This window comes from Arachis hypogaea, chromosome 18, assembly GCF_003086295.3.
Source record: "Arachis hypogaea cultivar Tifrunner chromosome 18, arahy.Tifrunner.gnm2.J5K5, whole genome shotgun sequence".
Classification (NCBI taxonomy): domain Eukaryota; kingdom Viridiplantae; phylum Streptophyta; class Magnoliopsida; order Fabales; family Fabaceae; genus Arachis; species Arachis hypogaea.
The window spans coordinates 9,549,704-9,558,827 of NC_092053.1; positions in this window are offsets into that span (position 1 = coordinate 9,549,704).

A 9,124-nucleotide genomic window follows, 5' to 3' on the forward strand; every position below is an offset into this window, starting at 1 on the left:
GACTTTGCCGCGTGCTGGATGTATCAGAAATCGCTGGGGGCGATTTCTGGGCTGTTTTTGACCCAGTTTTCGGCCTAGAAAACACAGATTAGAGGCTATAAAGTGGGAGAATGCATCTATTCATTGAGACAACTTTCATATACACAATTTTTAGGTTTAGATGTAGCTTTTAGAGAGAGAGACTCTCTCCTCTCTCTTAGGATTTAGGATTATGATTTCTCCGTCTTTTTAATTCCAGGTTCAATGTTCCTTTAATTTATGTTTCTCTTCTACTTTTATTTATTCTAATGCTTTTACTTGTATTTGACTTATGTTACCAAATTGGCTTACGAACCTTCTCATGTTAGATTTGAATATTCTATTTAATGCACATTGAGGTATTTCAGAATTAAGATTGCTTTCTTCAAATTTATGTTATTAATGCTTTTAATTTAATTTAGATTTATCCCCCTTTGGTTAAGTAATTGGTGACACTTGAGTTATCAAACTCAGCAGTTGATTGAAAATTAGAAATTGCTGATCGATTTGGATCCCTCTAAAGTTAGTCTTTCCATAAGAGTTGACTAGGACTTGAAGAATCAAGTTGATTAGTCCACTTGACTTTCCTTTATTTAGTAAGAGTTAACTAAGTGGGAGTAATAAACAGTTCTCATCACACTTGATAAGGATAACTAGGATGGGATTTCCAGTTCTTGTGCCTTGCACTGGTGTTCATGATAATTAATTTACTTTCTTGCCATTTAAATTACTTGTCCCCTATTTCAAAAACCCAAAAATATACCTTTTTCCATAACCAATAATAAATCATACTTCCCTTCAATTCCTTGAGAAGACGACCCGAGGTTTAAATACTTCAGTTATAAATTTTATTGGGTTTGTTTAAGTGACAACCAAACTTTTGTACGAAAGGATTCTCTGTTGGTTTAGAAACTATACTTACAACGCGATTATTTTTATAAAATTCTTTACTAGCAAGAATCCTCTCGTCATTGACTTGAAGTCATATGGCCAAAGTCACATCAGTTGACTTTTAACTCTTTCTACAAATATGCATAACCATGGAAAACAGTTCTCAGTCTGTGGGCATTCCTAATATACATTTGGCACTAAGACCAAATAAAATATTCAATTTTCATTTTACCATTCCCTTTATCCTTATCAATTCTCGATTGTGAAGTCTTATGACATAGTCATTCAGTCTACTTCTATTTCTCAATTTTCCTTTTCTATAAAATCCTTTTTAATTCCTTTCTTTATTCTTTCTCTATTCTTTTTTTCTTAATCGTTTCTTTTCAATTATCAGTTCTCAATTTTTTTTCTTTCCATAACTTATATTTCCAATCATATTTTTTCAATCTTAAAACATTTTAAATATATTTCACAATTTTACAATAAGTGAGTACCAACTGTTATCTGGATTATTTTTTTATTTGTATTTTTTTTATATAATAGGAGTACATAAGGAGTACATAGTATATAAGGGGTTATAACTCAACAAATATTTTTTAAGGGATTTTTCATTCTTTTCAAAATGAGAACAACTTATTCTTTTCCCTCTTTTAATCCCTTCTGGTCATCAACATCACAGCTTGAATAGCTTAAGGCATGAAATTTTCTTCATGGTGCAGTGAGCGTGGAAAACAATCAAGCTGTGAATCTAGTTGTTAATTTTGCCATTTTCTTTCTTTTCCTAATTTTTCTTTCGAAATTTTCTTTTCCCTTTTCTTACCTCTTCCTTCAAACTCACCCAATAGAGTTTGATGAGAGGCTATTTCACAAGATTCTTTCTTATTGAACATAGCTGTTCCGATCAACGAGTTGAAAGGAAGAAGATCTGGATCCCCATTATTCTGTGATTCATTGATTTCTCAACAATGGCTGACAACCAGAGCAACGCAGTACAGATGGATGTAAACGCACTAGCCAATCTTCTCCATCAACTCACTACTCTTCAGTCTCAGATCTCGAAGAACAACACAAGTCCAATTCAAGATCAATCAAGCCCTTATTTTATCCATCCGGAAGAAAATCCAGGTACACCGATTATTTCAATCGTGTTAACACCTAACAATTATGGTAGTTGGAGTCATGCTATGATTAGAGCACTGAGTTCGAAGAACAAATTGAAATTTATTGATGGTACCATAAGAAAATCTAAGAATAATAATGTTGAATCTGAGGCATGGGAAAGATGCAACAATTTGATTGTTTCTTGGATCAATCTTTCATTAAGTCCTGGAATTCATGATAGTGTTATGTGGAACAATGTTGCTGTTGATTTGTGGGAGGAACTTAAGCACAGGTACTACCAAGGGGACAGGTTCAGAATTGCAGAACTCCAGGAGGAACTTTTTGCCATCAAGTAAGGTGATCTGACCATCACTGATTATTACACAAGGCTCAAACAGATCTGGGAGGAGCTCAACAATTTCAGATCCATTCCAAACTGTGTCGGATGTGCAGAGTCATGCTCTTGCGGATTATCAAAAATAAGAGGATACAGAGATGAAGATCAAGTAGTCAGACTTTTGAGAGGGTTGAACGAACAATACTCTATCGTCAGATTACAAATCATGCTCATGTCATCTCTACCAGACCTAAACACAGTATTTTCTATGCTAACACAGCAAGAGAGACAGTTGACCAACATGGACAACAATAAAATTTTGTTCAATTCCACTCAAAATACAACTGCATCACAAGTGCTCAATTCCTCATCTAATAGAGGCAGAGGAAGAGGGCTATATACAATGAGTAGAGAAATAGAATGCTTTCACCTTCAACCCCCTTCAATAAAGCAAGCTTCATTGGCAGCAGCTTCTACCACTACTCATAACATAGCATCTTCACAAACTGAGCATAACAAGATTTGGCATCTTAGATTAGGACATATACCTATGCATAGACTGATTTTAATGAAAAAAGATTATCCTTTTATAGATTGCACTGCTTCAACATTTCCTTGTGATTCATGTCATTTTGTAAAACAAAAGAAGCTATCTTTTGATCTTAGCACAACTGAAATAAAGAATTGTTTTGATTTAGTTCATATGGATATCTGGGGTCCTATTTCTGTCCCTTCCAATGAAGGACATAGATATTTTTTTACTGTGGTGGATGGCAAGAGTAGATTTACTTGGACTTTTTTTATGAAAACAAAATCTGAAGCATCACAATTGGTTATTAACTTTGTAAATTTTGTCAAAGTACAATTTGAAAAACAAGTTAAGTGTATAAGAACTGACAATGGACCAGAATTCACTCTAAAGTCCTATTTTGCATCAACTGGCATTCTACACCAAACTTCTTGTGTAGAAACACCAGAGCAAAATGGAATTGTAGAGAGAAAACACCAGTATTAAATTGGATAATGTCAGTCTTTATAAGGTTTTGTATGGTACATTACCCAATCTTTCAGATTTAAGAGTATTTGGTTCTCTTGCATATGCCTCCACGTTAACAAATTCAAGAACAAAATTGGACCCAAGAGCCAGAAAAGCAGCATTTCTCGGTTTCAAATTTGGAACAAAGAGTTTTCGACTTATTGATTTGAAGTCAAAAGAGATTTTCATATCTAGAAATGTAACTTTCTATGAAACTCATTTTCCATTTTCACATTCCACAAGCACTGAAACTACGACACCCACTCTTCTTCCACAATGCATTGACATTTTTCAATATGATACACCATCCACACATCATTTGCCATCACCTACATATACCACACTCACAGATTCAACTGCAGATCTCTCAAGCTCAATGCATTTACCTATTTCCTCACATACCATTGCACCCACTAGCACCCCACACACCAACACTGCACTTGCATCACAAAACTACATCATCCCGCATGACTGCATCACTAGAAAATCTGAAAGGGTCAAGAGATCGCCTGCTTATTTGAAGGACTACCATTGTATGATAACTCACACAACGCATCCTAGCAACTTTGCCAACTCTAACACTTTATATCCTATTTCACAATATTTGTCATATGATAAACTAAACCCAAAATATAAGTCTCTTTCTCTAGTTATCACCTCAAATCCAGAACCTAGCACCTATGAGGAAGTGGCTGCACATGAATGCTGGAGAAAGGCAATACAAGCTGAATTAGCAGCTCTGGATCAGAATAGAACTTGGTGTCTCACTGAACTCCCAAAAGGCAAGAAAGCTGTGGGTTGCAAATGGATTTTTCGGGTAAAATTCAATCCCGATGGCACCATAGAAAGGCACAAAGCCAGGCTAGTTGTAAAAGGATTCACTCAAGTGCAAGGAGTGGATTATGGTGATACATTTAGTCCAGTTGTCAAAATGACTACTCTATGAGTAATATTGGCATTGGCAGCGGCAAAGAAATGGCATTTGAAACAGCTGGACGTCAACACTGCCTTCCTTCATGGAGATTTGGACAAGGAAGTTTACATGCAAATACCGCCCGGTTTGGATGTGTCACAACCAGGTTTGGTCTGCAAATTACAAAAGTCTCTATATGGACTTAAGCAAGCTAGCAGGCAATGGAATATTAAGCTCACTCAGACTCTTGTTGATGCTGGTTATAAGCAGTTTTTTGATGATCACTCCCTCTTCATCAAGAAATCTTCTGAAGGCTTCACTGCCATCCTAGTATATGTGGATGATTTGGTTTTAACCGGTGATAACATTGGTGAAATTAATTCCATCAAGCAGATTTTAGATGACAAGTTTAAAATAAAAGACCTTGGTGATCTCAAGTACTTCTTGGGAATGGAAGTCGCATGCTCCAACTCGGGAATTCACATTTATCAACGGAAGTATGCCATGGACCTTCTCAAGGATTTTGGTTATTTGGATTGCAAGCCTCTCTCCACTCCATTTGATTATAGTCAGAAACTCTTGAAGGAGTCGGGTACTATTTTAACTGACAACACTACTTACAGACAACTCATCGGCCGACTCCTTTACCTCACAAACACTAGACCCGATATCTCCTATGCTGTGGGGCGTTTGAGTCAGTTTTTGGACTGTGCAACCACCTCTCACCTGCAGGCTGCTTTTCGTGTGCTTCGATACTTAAAAGGTAGACCTGCAACTGGTTTATTCTTCTCCCCTACTTCTGATATGCATCTCACCGGATTTGCCGATGCTGACTGGGCTACCTGTGCCGATACTCGTCGCTCTGTTTCTGGTTATTGCTTCATGCTTGGAAGCTCTCTTGTCAGTTGGAAGAGTAAGAAACAAACCACTGTTGCCAAGTCCTCTGCAGAAGCTGAATACAGATCTCTTGCAGCTGCCACTTGTGAAGCTAGCTGGTTGTCTTTCTTAATGGATTTTCTTGGTTTGCCGCTTCAAAAATCTATCACCCTATTCTGTGACAACCAGTCAGCTATTCATATTGCCAACGATCCCAAGACCAACTTGCTGATTTTTTTACCAAAGCTCTACCACCAGGTCCCTTCTCTACTAATGTTTCCAAGCTAGGATTGTTAGATTTATACAATTCTAGCTTGCGGGAGGGTGTTACCTAGATTATTTTTTTATTTATATTTTTTTTATATAGTAGGAGTACATAAGGAGTACATAGTATATAAAGGGTTATAACTCAACAAATATTTTTTAAGGGATTTTTCATTCTTTTCAAAATGAGAACAACTTATTCTTTTCCCTCTCTTAATCCCTTTTGGTCATCAACATCACAGCTTGAATAGCTTAGGGCATGAAATTTTCTTCACCAACAAATATTTCAATGCTTCAAAAATACATATTCGAATAAAATCAAATGCTTCAAAATAATATAAAACTTCTTCAAACATACATATAATCTCATAAAAACATATAGTCTCATGTGCATATTAAAATGAGCTTAATAAGGATAAATATTTAGTTTTAATAAATCGATTATTCAAACTAATTTTAAATCCTTTGATAGTAATTTTTTGTCAGTATAACTATAAGTTTAAATCACTGTATATCAAACTAATTATAGACGTAAAACCAAACAATTATAAATGTAAAGTCTACTCACAAATTGGTCCCAAGGGACCGAAGAGACCAAATCCGGAATTCTAAGATAAAAGGTGAAGAAGGTTGAAGTAGAATGGAATGAACGAAAGAGCACACAGAATTTGAACCGGAGCAGCAGAAAGTTGCGGCTGCAACAACATAAGCTTCATTCCTACCAATATATACATAAATCAATGGAGCAATTGCAACATGATCACTGGCAGCCCAAAGGAAACAACGTGATGGAGCATGAGCAGCTCCGGTGATCCTCTCCAGCGTAGACGGTAAAGGACACAGCAAAACAGTGGTGACAGCAGTTTCTCTCCTCTAGCAGTGACTCCCACAGCAGCAGCACCACAAGCTTTGACGAACAGCGGAGAGGCAGGGCTCAACCCCCAGTGAAGTAGAGCAAGGGCAGAACGCGAAGCAGGCAGGCAGGGGATCTAGTAGCCTCAATGGCAAGTTCTGACGATGGCAGTTGCTCGGCGGTGACAGCGATACAACTCCATTCTTCTCTGTTGCAGTGTCTCGTTCTCTCTCTCGTGCGTGGGCTCCTCTTCTATCTCTCTCCTCTGTGACAACGACACGACGGCAATGGCAACGGCGGCAGCAGGACCAAGCCTTGTCGTGTGGTCTCTCTCTTCCCTCCCATCTTCTCTTCTTCCCATCTTCCGTTTCCCCCTCTTCCTCTGTTTCTTTTTCTCGACTTTCTTTCTTTCCTTGTGGTTTCAGATTGAGAGAGAGTGTGAGTGAGAAGTGTTAGTGCGTATGTGTGAGAAGTGAGAGTGAGTGGATATTTAAAATTAATAACCGGTGTCATTATCATATAATTATCATATTTTATTATTATTATTATTATTATTATTATTAAAATAATTAAAAATATTTTTGATTGATAATTGATAAGTAGTTTAATAATGTATTAAATATTAATTTTATATAACTATAATAAAGATATTTTTCTAAATTAGTATAATTATGCATTATTATTTAAATATTAATTATAGTATAATTATAATAAAGATATTTTTATAAAATAAATTAGAAGCGAAAATAGTGCATTCATTTTGGCGAAAAAATATATTTATATGGATTGGTTGTCTCACAATTCAATTGATTGGTTGTGTTACCCAATCGATTGAAGTCATCAAAACAATATGGATTTGCCTAATTCAACCGATTGGTTGTGTTACCCAATCGATTGAAAGCTTTTACAATTTTTCTCTATTTCTATGCACTATAGAGATATTTTAGTGTAAAAAATTCATATTTTTATGATGAAGTAATGTCATTTTTATTTATTATTTCAACAACAATTTCATACAAATTTTATGTCTTGTGAATTATATTTTATTTTATATAATTAATTTATGTAAAAAAATTCCATATCTTATTATTTGTTTGCATTCTATTTTGTTCTTTTCATTTGTTTAAGATTTGACCTCTCTATTGAATCTTGACTAGAAAAAAAAAAACAAACCATGCACTATATATCAAAGCATTTTAATAATCTGTTGATATATTGCTAAGATATATACGAAGTATATATATTACAAATTTTTAATCTAATTCTTCCTAGATTAACAATGGAAGTCCCCTTTCCAATCTTCCATTAGAGCGATAGAACTTTTAGACTTATCATCTTTAGATTTTACAGTTTCCTCAAGAGGCACATGATCCGTTATTTTCTCATTGTAAAGCTCTAATAACATTACTTTCATGTTGTGCTCTACATTCTGAGCCTCCAATATATCAAACATCTGTTTCACAGCTCCAGAAATGACACCAGCATCACTCGGCAATTCGCCATTTTGCACGATGAAGAGCACAAAAGGATAATTGGATTTCAATACAAAACATTTAAGCAGACATAAAAAGCAGTTAAAAACAGGGGAATATTGAATATCTCCTGCACCACCGATATCCCCTGCACCACCAATATTTCTAGTTGGGGGTGTTTGATATGAATTTCTCAAAAAGGAGGAACATTTCAAGCAACGAATTCCCTATAAAAAAAAGAACATTCATTACCAGCCAATACATGATTTCAAAAAAGGGTAAGTCAAGAGACATTATAACTACCCAGGCATCCAGTCATAAGCCTGCACCACTCTCTCATGATACATAAATAGATTGATACACGATTCCAATGGTGGAATTGAATAATTGGTGATAGATTATTCACCAATTTATAATGTTAATATTAAAGAAAAGATAAGATTAGAGTATCTAAATCAAAATAAAGTCTTAAAAATTGAAAATAGAATTTTTAACGTTAAGATAGATGAATAATAAGATAATAATTTATAAAAATGATAAGAAAATTGAAAACGGCGTAGTACACAATTCAATCGATTGGGTAAGACAACCAATCGATTAAATTGGGCAAATCCATATTGCTTTGATGACTTCAATCGATTGGGTAATACAACCAATCGATTGAATTGTGAGACCTCAAGTTGCTTTGGAGCATTCAATCGATCGGGTAGTATAAGAAATCGATTGAATTTTAAAAGACCAATATTTTAGTCATCGTTCAATCGATTGGGTAATATGACCAATCGATTGATTTTTGCGAAAACCATGCTGCCTTGCAATTTTCAATCGATTGTTTTGTGATAACATGTAGTCCAATCAATTGAGTTATGGAAACCTAAAATTCAATCGATTATTTTGATAATCCAATCGATTGATTTTCAAATAAACACGATTTCACAGTCCTGGACGAACGTCACGGATCAAATATAAACTTTTAATCGATTGGAATTGCCAAACGATCAATGAAAGATCTAATTCGTTATTGTTTTTTATTTTGATTGTTAATAAACATAATAGATGAATGATAAAATAATAATTTATAAAATAAAAAATAATTTTTATAATTAAATAAAATATATGGGTTCATTTGTAATTAAAATTAAAAAAGAACTATTTAGCAGTTGTTAAAAAAACTTAAAAAATATGTTTTGTTATGAGACCATTTAATGGTCCAAACATTTTGGGACCATCAAATTCTTAACCATGACATTATAATAAATAAAGTAATAAACAAAACTAGAAGTGTAATCAATTAAGATTTTTATTTATTTGAATAAACTAAAATTAGGATAGACATAGCGATTATCAATTATGGTATGTGACA